General features: G+C 50.5%; 1 protein-coding gene across 1 annotated transcript in view; it reads right to left on the minus strand.

Annotated features, from left to right (window-relative positions):
• Positions 1 to 8,212, minus strand: part of KCNE2 (potassium voltage-gated channel subfamily E regulatory subunit 2) — a 192,830-nt gene extending 184,618 nt beyond the window's left edge. The window contains exon 1 of the mRNA XM_085624049.1: positions 8,016 to 8,212. The gene's annotated coding sequence lies outside the window, so the exon portion shown is untranslated. The remainder of the gene's footprint in view (positions 1 to 8,015) is intronic.
• Positions 8,213 to 10,542: the final 2,330 nt, after the last annotated feature.

Genomic DNA, 10,542 nt, shown 5'->3' on the forward strand with positions numbered 1-10,542 from the left:
TTGGAAGCCAGCCAAGCAGTGATGAAGGCGTGGTATGACCACAATGCTCACCCGGTGGAGTTGGAGCCTGGCCAGAAGGTGTGGGTGATCGAACCGGGAGAGCTTAGTGCCCTCCAGGATCGCTGGTCAGGACCCTTTGAGGTGTTGGAGAAGAAGGGTAAGGCTACCTACTTGGTGGACCTGAAGACCCCTCGTCAGCCCCTGCGGGTGCTGCATGCCAACCGCCTCAAACCCCACCATGAGAGGCCCGAAGTCATCTTGATGATGGTGACTGACGGAGGAGAGGACGTGGAAAGCGAGCCTCTCCCTGATCTGTTTGCGTCTCAAGAGAAGGATGGGTCGGTGGAGGGAGTGATTCTCTCCCCATCTCTAACTCCTGAACAGCAGGAGGACTGTCGCCAGGTCCTGGGGCAGTACTCCTCGTTGTTCTCCCTTGTCCCGGGTAGGACTCACCTGTGCGTCCATGACGTGGACACAGGAGACAGCCCACCTGTGAAGTCCAAGATCTACCGGATGTCAGACAAGGTGAAGGCCAGCATTCATAGTGAAGTCACTAAGATGATGGAGCTAGGAGTGATTGAACCTTCTAGCAGCCCCTGGTCTAGTCCGGTGGTGTTAGTACCGAAAGCTGCACCACCGGGTGCCCAACCAGAACTGAGGTTCTGTGTGGACTACCGGGGACTGAATTCAGTGACAAAAACTGATGCTCATCCGATCCCTAGGGCGGATGAATTGATTGACCGGCTGGGAGCTGCCCAATATCTAAGTACCTTTGACCTTACTTCAGGGTACTGGCAGATCTCGTTGACTGATGGAGCAAGGGAAAGGTCAGCCTTCTCCACGCCCAATGGCCACTACCAGTTCTGTGTGATGCCCTTTGGGCTCAAGAACGCACCTGCCACGTTTCAGCGCCTGGTAAACCAGATCCTCACCGGAATGGAGAGTTTCTCTGCTGCTTATCTGGATGACATAGCCGTCTTCAGTAACAGCTGGGAGGATCACTTGCGTCACCTGCAAGCTGTTCTCCAGGCCCTGAGACAAGCTGGATTGACGATCAAGGCCAGCAAGTGCCAGATCGGGCAGGGGTCGGTAGTGTACCTTGGACACTTGGTGGGTAGGGGAGCGGTGCAACCCCTCCAGGCGAAGATCGAGGCCATCATGGCCTGGGAACCCCCCAAGACCCAGACTGAGGTCCGAGCATTTTTGGGCCTCACGGGATATTACCGCCGCTTCGTGAAGGGGTACGGTACCATCGTAGCCCCCCTCACGGAGCTCACGTCCAAGAAACAACCTCGACGGGTAGTCTGGACGGAGGCCTGTCAGCAGGCCTTTGTGAGATTGAAGAAAGCCATGTGCGAGGCCCCGGTCTTAAGGGCCCCAGACTTTTCCAAGGAGTTCATTGTCCAGACAGATGCATCAGAACATGGCATTGGGGCAGTGTTATCGCAACTCAACGAAGAGGGTCTGGATCAACCCGTGGTCTTCCTATCCCGGAGACTACTTCCCAGGGAACAGAAGTGGAGTGCAATAGAGCGTGAAGCCTTTGCAGTGGTATGGGCTCTGAAGAAGTTGCGGCCATACTTGTTTGGCTCGCACTTCCTGGTTCAGACCGACCACAGACCCCTTTGTTGGCTGATGCAAATGAAGGGGGAGAATCCCAAGTTGTTGAGGTGGTCTATTTCCCTACAGGGGATGGACTTTCAGGTGGAACATCGGCCTGGAGTGGACCACGCCAATGCAGACGGTCTCTCAAGGTATTTCCGCCTTAGTGATGAGAACTCCCAAGGGGTTGGGTAGCTCTCCCCACTTTCAGCTGGGGGGGACGCGTGTTAGACCTGTCAGCCCTTTGGGTGGTCCCTCCTCATCATTATTTATTTTGTCCCACTTTTGCCTCAAACCCTGTTTGAATTTTTCCTTTTTGGGAACCACCAGACTTTTTAGTGTTGCTGCAGATTCAGGGAGCCATTTTATCTACCCCTGAAACTTCTGTCTGAGGGCCTGGAGCACAAAATGGTGGCCACCTGTGACATCACCAGCATCCACTGGAACCTACCAGCACCTTCCAGAACATTCCAGAACCCTGTGACAGTTGGAGGCGGTTTAGAATGTTGGGAGGTTAAGACAGAGGGTTGGCAGTTGGAGCTGGCAGTTGGCACCTGACTGGTGAAGAGAGAGCAGCACAACAGTGAAGGAGGAAGGAGTGAAGCAGCAGGGGTGGAAACTTGTGCCTGGAGTGGGGTCCATAAACCCACCCTTGATACTTGTCCCTACTGATGGATCCCAGCCTATAGCCCTGTGTGGGAAGAAGACAGAAAAACTCATCCTAAGGACCTGGACAGCAGGAACAGGCCTTAGAAGCAGAAAGCAGCAAGATTCTGACCTGGAAACTGGTTTCCCTGGAGTCCGGCGTCGAGTAGCCTGAGACCTGGAGCCCGAGGTGGAGAAGCGGCGCTGACTGAAGTAGCAGACGTCGTACCCGGAGCCGCCTGAGGTCGTGAGAGGGCGCCGACGGAGGTCGTGAGGAATACCAGAGGTCGAGGAGGAAGTGAACCGAGGTCGAGTGAGCGGCGTCATCGGAGGAGTGAAGTCCGCCCTCCGGAGTCGTCGGAGACCGAGGTAGAGGAGCACCGGAGGTCGGGAGTGAGGATCGCACTCCGGAGTCGCCCGGAACCTGAGAGGAGGAGCACCGGAGGTCGGGGGTGAGGATCGCACCCCGGAGTCGCCGGAAGTCGACATCGAGGCCAGGCCGGCCGACGTCATCGGAGTCGGGAGCGCCATCGGACCGGAACCGCCCGAAGTCGACACCGAGTAGAGACTGCCCGACGCCGTCGAATCGGAGGTCGAGATCGAACCGAGGCCGCCGACATCGGACCGGAACCGCCTACCGGCGTCGTCAAAGAACTGACATTGTGCCGAGGCCGCCGAGACCGAACCGGAACCGCCTCACGGCGTCGACACGACTCCAGCGGCGTCGGAACATCAGAAAAAGGGCAGTAAGTGGAGTAGAGGGCGCCTAAGGCCCTGTGGAGACCTGAGAGACTGCTCTAAGGGGCTAGGGAGGTGCTGAAACCAACCTGACTGTGCCTGGGGTGAACTGGGACTAACCTAGAGAGGTTGTGTGGAGAGAGAAAGCCAGGGCACTGGTATTCCCCCCTTTTTTGATCTACCTCAGTTTAGGCCTCAGCCTTGTCCCAGCCAGGGAGTAGCCCCCCCTCAAGCCTTCCACAACCCTACAAGCTGTGCCTGGGCCAAATCAGCCCTTAGGAATTGAAAAGTCATCTGATTACATGAGTGTGGCTGTATACTTTTAATTATTTATTGGGGGTACTGTATTTATTGAGTTTTTACCTATTTATTGCTTCACTATATTTATAGGTCCACAGGACTTGATGGTGTACAATATTTATTGGTACAGTATTTATTGCCTCAAAATATTTAATTGCCTGTATTACCTGCACTGATATTTATGTCCCTTGTATTTATGATCATCCCTATTTATTGAATCTTCAGACAATATTTATTTGACCTGCAGTATTTAAAATTTGTATATTGTGATTGACCTATTTATTTTTCCAATCAGCAACTAAGAGAAAAAGATAAAGAATATTTTCATAATTTTTACGGTGTAGAGTCGTTTTTGGAACGGATGCACGCATGGTTATTGTATGGGTATATTGTAGGCTTAGCACGGTGCCTGTTTCCTGACCACTCGAGCCAAGCTACCACAGTGTGTTCGGGGAGTCCACCACCACCCTGCGGAGTGGGAGTGGGCTGTTTCCAATCTTGTGGCACTTGTTTCTTAGTTTTGCCATTCATCAGAATAGAGATTTGCTTCCTGGAGGAACCTCTTGTTTCGAATGTTGTACTGACCCAAAACTGACCTAAAAAACATACTTGCACTTTTAGCCTCCTAAAGTAGGGAAACTGCACTCTCATGTTTGCCAACAAGCACGACATGTGTAGAAGGGGATTTTAAATATTGAATGAGCAGTAATTCACTGCAAAGATTAAAGAAAGGCTTTGCCCCACCCCCCTTTTATCTTTCATAACTGAATATAAAATAATGAGCGCTACAAACTTTCTTAAAACTTACTGAGTAGATTTTGGCTGAAAAGATTAATGAAAGTTAATGTTCCCCACTTTTCTTTAATAGTATTGAACTGCAAATAATGGATACTACAAAGAATATTTCTAGTTCTGACTGGGCGGTAATGGATGGTCGTCACGTTTAAAGATGATGGAGGCACCCACAGCTTGCTTAATAATACTGAACAGCAAATCATGAATACTACAAATACCATAATCACTGTAGAAATTTGAAGCTGGGCTCAATGGCAAATACAATATTACATCTTAACCTCTTCTATGCCCATGACGAGACTATCTCGTCATGGAACCCGCCCGCTAATGTAACGCCCGGCACAGGAGGGGGAAAGGGCGGGGCACTGAAGGGGTTAAATGAAAATAGTTGAACACCAGTGAAGGCAAAACAAATAATCAAGCAAAAGCACACTATCAACCTTAAGTAGATCCTTGTACTTTCAATGGTTACAAGCAGAGATCCTATGAAAGGTAGCTGTAGTTTCTTGGCAGCTGGACCAACCTTCTGAAATACCGTATTCTTGGTCCTCAGCAATTAAACTGAGATCTTAACCTAACATCGATCAATTGAGAAGATTTGATGTCCGCATTGTGAGAGTTGACTTTGCCTTCTATGTTGAGTGTAACAGGAAATAAATAATTTATCCTGAAATGTGTTGAAATCAAACTGATAAACTTCTGCAGAAAAAGTTTTACACTATGCACTATACACATCCCCATGTGAAATAAATCCCATTCCCTTTTCTAGTAAATCTACCCCTTTCTCTACCCACTCCCTCCAGTCTCTTCCACATTTACTACTAAAACGTATACTTAGGTGTGTGGAAACTCCACAGATGGGGAGACGAAATCGGCACTCATAAGTATTGGTAACGCAGAGGCGTAAAATCTGCATGTGATTTGTGAATAGTACTTTGTAGTAAATTTTAGAGTACTACGAAACGTACTACACAGTGCAGTTTGTAAATCAGGCCCCAGAGGTGTGGAATACCAATTTGCACCAACATGTCCCTTATGTACCTGTACAAACCTAAAGAGCTACTGTTAGTGTGGCACAGGGGGTCACCAAGGCCGTCTTTAAGATTGCCAATAATCTATGTAGCAAAGCATTTCAAAACACTCAACACAAACACCACTAAATAACTCAATCAACTGAACATGTTAAACAGATTTTTTCACTCCCACCCAACACAGATGGGATAGATATCTACTGCCCTATCTACCAAAAACACTACTAACTTCAGTCCACAAGCAGACATAACAGTATACTAGACAAGGCAATTAACCCAGACAGCAACTGAACATGTGTGGCACAATCTCTACCCACACTCATTTAACCTCTTAATGTGGCTGTAGGAACTGGGACCCCCGGCCGGCCAGGGCTTGCGCCACAGCCAGTCAGAGACCACCACTCCTATGAAAGGTCGACCCCTGCTCGCCCTCTAGGCAACGCGGCGCGGGCAGCCAGGCCTATCTCGGAGGACGTGTGAAGCATTTGCGCACGCACCCACCAACAACAACCTCCCGGGCCTCCCACAAAGGAACTCCACACCAAGTATATATATATGAAAAATAGATTCTGTATTAAGCAGGACACATAGGAACACACATCGTACAAGGTGCCAGGGGCACGGGTAGGGGCTTCGGGGAAGAAGGTACAGCACAGGGCCAAGGGACCACGGCCAGGAATCACATAGGGGACATCGGGTATTCAAGGGGGGAAAATAGGACAAGGTACACAACAACAGGAGCACCCGTAGAGGTGCAACACAGAATACGTGTAGGGATCACATTAGACCCGGTCCATGGCAATCCACAGGCCAGCGGGCCTTTCTGGGGCAAGGTGCCCAAGTGTCTCGATGTTCATGGCAGGGAGCCCGGGGCAAAGCTAAACGTAGCAGTGGCCCACTAAGTGCTGGGCCACTGAGGGACCCCGTGGGAGCCTTACCGGCCCTGGGGAAAAGGGTGCCAACGGGTGGGGCCACTCGGGCTCTGGGGGCAATGCCACAGGTGGAGCCTCGCAGGCCTCAGACCATTGGGGGGGGGGCACGCGGAGTCCCTCTCGGGGGACTGGGCTTCGTGGGAGGCCTCCTGGGCCTCGGGCACAACCGGAGATTCACTCGAGGGGGGCGGACACCGACAACGTGTCCCGACGCCCCTCCTCCCTGGGGCTCGCAGCAGCACTCACCGGTTTTGGTGCGCCGGTCTCCTTCGCTGCGCCAGCCTTCTCCTTGTGCTCCGGGTCTCTCTCTCTCTCGGGAGCCCCGGGGAAGGTCAGCAGCTTCACGGGGGTATCGCAGGGGCGCGGAGTGAGCTCCCGCCGCTCCTGCTACGTCGTTTTCCTTCGGCCGGCCTCTCCTCCTTCTCCCGGGCCGGCAGCCAATCACGGCGCGGCCTGGGGGATGACGCCAGTGGGGAATCCCGGGCCGGCAGCCAATACCAGCGCGGCCCGGGGATGACGTCACTAGGGTCCCGGGCGGCGGCGGTGAACTCGGGGAGAAATCGACGAGGAGTGGGCTCCCTCGTAAGGCACACGGGCAGAGAATAAAGCGAGGTAGGCACTCGCTGGGGGTATCGAACACTGGGAGCACGGGGTAGACGCCGGGTGGGCACCGGCTCGTTGAATGTAGCGCTACCAGCGCGGGAGCAGGAGTGAAGGACCCCAAAGCGGCAGGGGCAGGGAGCAGCGCTTCCAGGCGCTGGGCAGGAGGGACAGCGCTCCCCCAGCGCTAGATGCAGGCTACCAAAGTCCGTCGGTAGGCCAGGACCTCAGGGGGGCCCAACAGCGCCAAAGAGGGGAAGGGGCCATCCTTAGTCCAGGAGTAGGGCAGGGCCCAGGGAGGCACGCCACCCCTGAGCCCCAGCAGCAGCAGCTCCGGGTAGATTCAAGTTGGAGAACAAGAACAAGTCCAGGGTGTCCCAGCACCCTTTTTATACACACATTCTTGGTCTGAAGGGGCAGGCAGGGGGAGAACCAGCTGGAACTGGTTATGGGGGATTCTTTACACTGGCCAGGCTAGGAACATCAGCCGCACCCCAGGGGGTGGAGCCAGCAGTGTCTGGGGAAAACCCAGCCTCATTCATGACACTCAAACCAGACGGTCAATCCACAAGCAGACCCAGGCTCACTCCTCCCCTCACATCAGTATGCTAAACACTCCATTCACCACCGGGCAGACCCTCCCAGATCCTGGGAGCCAGGCTCACCAGCCAGCCCCGGCCAATCATACGCCAGGCACATATTCCACAAATATGCCAACTTCCAAAAGAGGGACTTCTGCACTAGACACACTCATACCTCATATACCGTTGCGCAGCATTCAACCTCCCGAGTTCATCCATACCAGACTTGACCCTGCACACCCTACGCACCGGGAACTACTGAGGACTCATCCATTCCCCATGTATTCCTATGGAAGGGGAGGTCGCTCTCTCCTCACACTCTCTCAGAGGGGGAATCACCATCCCCAGGTTACATATAGCATAAAAACTTCAGGGGCGGACCTGCCAGATGGGCCAGGTCCAACAGTGGCAAACTAATAAGGATTGAAATACACCTATTTCAAGCAACAACAGAACCACAAATTCACTACTGGCGTTACATCTGACAAACCCAACCAGACGGCAAGACCTTACCAATGTCAGAAGCTCTTACACAAATGCGACTAACATAACATAAACATGATAGATAAAATGATATATCATTTGACAACAATGTCTAGGACTGAATTCAGCTATCCTGCTCTTACAGATGTACAGCCATTTGATGCATAATTTATATTAAATATAGGTGTAAATTACAGATTGGTGTGTGTTGCACCAAGCAAAACACTTTATGTGTTACCGTATTTTCTTTTAAATCGTTTTCAGTTACTACTGCATAAATTCAATTTAAAATAAAACCATCTACTCACCTGTTGATGGGAGTTTGCAGAACCTGAAGAGATGTGTTCTTGGTCTAGTATTTCGAACACTGAGCAGGTTTTTGGTGATAAGAGCGCCTTGTAGACAAAAGCCCGACTCCAGGCGCCTGTTTGCACAGGAGTTCTGTGGCACCACGCACAGGCCAAGTTCACCTTCTCAGAAAGCCTGTGTACATAATCTTGCAGCACGGAACTTACTTAAAAGGTTGTTTTCCATCAGATAAGCAGTCTGGCTACACTAGACCGCTTTCCAGATCTTGGAGAAAGAAGTTATTTTTTGCACGAAAATCTCTAATTTGCAGCAAAATATACAACGTCGTTTCCCTATTTACCGCCTCGCACAATGGAGTTTGCAGAGATGTGGGAATTTAACTCGTAAATCGCTTGCAGTTCGCTAGCGTGTTTCTGAACGAAGCTGGCAGGGCTGGTACGATGCTTCCATCGGAGAAACGTTTTCTGAGGTGTTTGAGTTTTCAAGCCGTTCCAACTCTGACACAACAACCGAAGCATCCCGAGGGAGGGGGCGGGAGCTAACCCCGAAAGGACGCGTTGCTACTCCCATGCATTTTTCTACAGTTCCGTGGAGATGAAAAATGCAGGCAAGCCCCTATCAAAACCGGAGCTACTCGAAACTCTAATCATTCGGGTCCGGAGATGTATTATTTTGTTGCAGTATGTATTAGAAAAAACACGCCACGAAATCCCATATTTGACGGAAAGTAGTCCAAACAGCGCTGCTTTATGAGGCAGATCATGTCAAGGGCAGGACAAAAACATTCCGTGACCTTGGGAATGTAACTGGTGTTGATGCAAAGCCTCCAATACCTTCGGGCCGAGTTCTCGCTATAGATATAAAACAAGCATTTGCAATGCATTAGGTCTCACAGTTGTAGGAGTTATAGTATCGCTATTGGCACCCCTCAGTCCCCCCTCCAACCAAAATACTTTACCTAATAAGAACACAGACTGTTTGATTGGGTACAAAAGCTGCAGGTTTATTACATACACCGTTATGTAATAGGTGGGTTATCTTACGGGCGATCCAAGGGCAGGCAACCAACTGGGCCCGCCTGCCCGCCTGATGAGCTGGGTAGCACTGGGGCGAACCCCGCCTTGGCTGCCGTCCAAGTGATTCTCTTACAGGATCCCGTGAACGTTGGTAACTTCTACTCACGCCCTTCCCGGGGCGTCGCATAGCAAACCCCATAGTTCAGGCCCACAACCGCCCGATGGACTAGCGGGGCACCGACACAGCTTCCAGGACCCTCCCATGAGGCTCCTCGGATTTAGCTCTGGCACCCCCTCTGGTGCCGCGCAGAGGTACCCTTGGTACCGGCCTGCTTCCAGAGCGATTGCCGTTGTAAATGACAATGTCTTTTACCTATGTGTTTTTGTTTTTAGTATAGGGGGTGTATGTTGTGTGGAGTGGAATCATGTGGTTGTGTTGGAATTGCTAGTTGAGGAATTTTGTGGTGTGAAGTGTATTTGTGTAGTGGAATAATGTGTCATGGTGAATAGATAAGGGTGAGAGCTGCAGAGAATAGATAGAAAGGAAGATAGAGCTGGATATGTAGTTTGTGCATGAAGTGGTGAATGAACTCCGGACAGAGGACTGATTGTGAACAGGTTCAGGGCTGTTTGTCCCAAAGTGCAGTGATATAGGACACGTTTTTACGGCTGAGCTTGTGGTAAACTACAGCTACAAAAGTAACAACTGTAAAGTATCCCAGTTTTATCTGAGGGCATAATGAATGTAATTAATGTTATCTGGTGTCCCAGGATTATTTTCTAATGGCCTATTAGGAAAACGTAACTTCACTGCCAGTCACATTTACATTACAAACACATTGCATCTATTGTGTACTTCATACTTAAACCTTGCTTCTGGCTGGATAAAAAACGCACCGTCAGACTCATGACTTTCTTTGTTGCATTAAGTAGAAAGATTGCAAAATATCATCAGATACAAAGTGGTAAGAGATCATCCTGTTAGTCAAATGTCTTTAAATCTGCACTCCATAACCAGATTTTGTTGTGCAATTGCTACTGTTAACAATAATAGCAATATTGCTTCCTGATGAAAAGAGACCCGATCCTAATATTTTCACAATAAAAATGTCTTGCAGTCATGTACCTGAACGAAATACAATACGGGCTTAGTAGCAGTGGGAGTCAAACCCATGCCTCCGGAAAGACTGGAGCTTTAAGACCACGGCTTAGACCACTCAGCCACGATGCCTTCTGTTTAACAGATCTGTAATACCAAAATCCAGACTACAAAACAGAGGCGCATATGTGCCTGGCATTGGATGACGTTGAAACGGGGCCTGCAAATATGCATTTTACATTGGTGTCTCCCTTTTTCCTTCTGCAGCAGCACGTCCAAAAGTGACCAATTTAAAACAACCTTTCACATTGTATTTTCTGTACGTGATTCAGGATGCAAATGGGGCACATACAAATTTGATTTCTTCTGTCGGAGCAGCAGCGACTTACGGGAGGTGGACGGGGATGGCCA

Source organism: Triturus cristatus, chromosome 8 (genome assembly GCF_964204655.1).
Source record: "Triturus cristatus chromosome 8, aTriCri1.1, whole genome shotgun sequence".
Taxonomy (NCBI): Eukaryota; Metazoa; Chordata; class Amphibia; order Caudata; family Salamandridae; genus Triturus; species Triturus cristatus.